The sequence below is a fragment of the Fulmarus glacialis genome, unplaced genomic scaffold (genome assembly GCF_000690835.1).
Source record: "Fulmarus glacialis isolate BGI_N327 unplaced genomic scaffold, ASM69083v1 scaffold30402, whole genome shotgun sequence".
Lineage (NCBI taxonomy): Eukaryota > Metazoa > Chordata > Aves > Procellariiformes > Procellariidae > Fulmarus > Fulmarus glacialis.
Window position 1 is genome coordinate 6,015 of NW_009200256.1, and position 833 is coordinate 6,847.

Genomic DNA, 833 nt, shown 5'->3' on the forward strand with positions numbered 1-833 from the left:
GAAAAACTTGATATTTGTGGGTGAATTAAAGCAGGTATATAGTTCATCAGTGCTTTGCATGACCAACATTAAAAAGTTATGTTACGTGCAACAACTTCTGAAAAGAAATTTCCCAAACTCCTGCACTGTTTCACTTCAAGGACTGTGTTAGCTCTACTCTTGGCTTTTTTTTTCTAGAAAAGTTGCTGGATGTACTTAGTTATTTTTTGTCACATTTCAAACACTTGTTATGGTCAGGCAGTAGCAGGGCTTAGTCACAGATAAACAATAAAATACTGATTTCTTCTCTTCTTTAAATATAACCTTTAAAATTATTTCTGAAAACTTGTAACAGAGTATTTTGTGCATCTTTCAGGTAAGTGGATATTTGATAATTAAATGCATAGTAGATGTATGGTACAATTTAGAAGTTTCTGTATGTGTTCAGCTTTCTGTGAGTATTCAGCTACCATGGGAAGATCTATTTTAAAAAGCTGTAGGGACTGATCTTAAGGTTCTTTGAAAAGTCACCTCCTAGTTTAATGTTTGCTATGAACTTCATTAAACATTTTATGCGGTCTGTGCCAATTAAGACCATTAGCATTACCATGAACCGGTAAGCTTAGGGAAAAAAAATGGTTATGATTAAAAACATAAAAGCAGGGTTATTAACAAAAAGTGACTTATCAAGTGTAAATAAAATGACCTGAACAAAATGTGCGTCATTGTACATGCATGCCCTCATTTACCATCTGGTTTCTGTTTTATGACCCTTGCTATGGATTTATTTTGTGCTAGTGGACAAACAATTGGACAACACTTAAAAACACAGGCTGGAATTTAGGGAAAGCTTA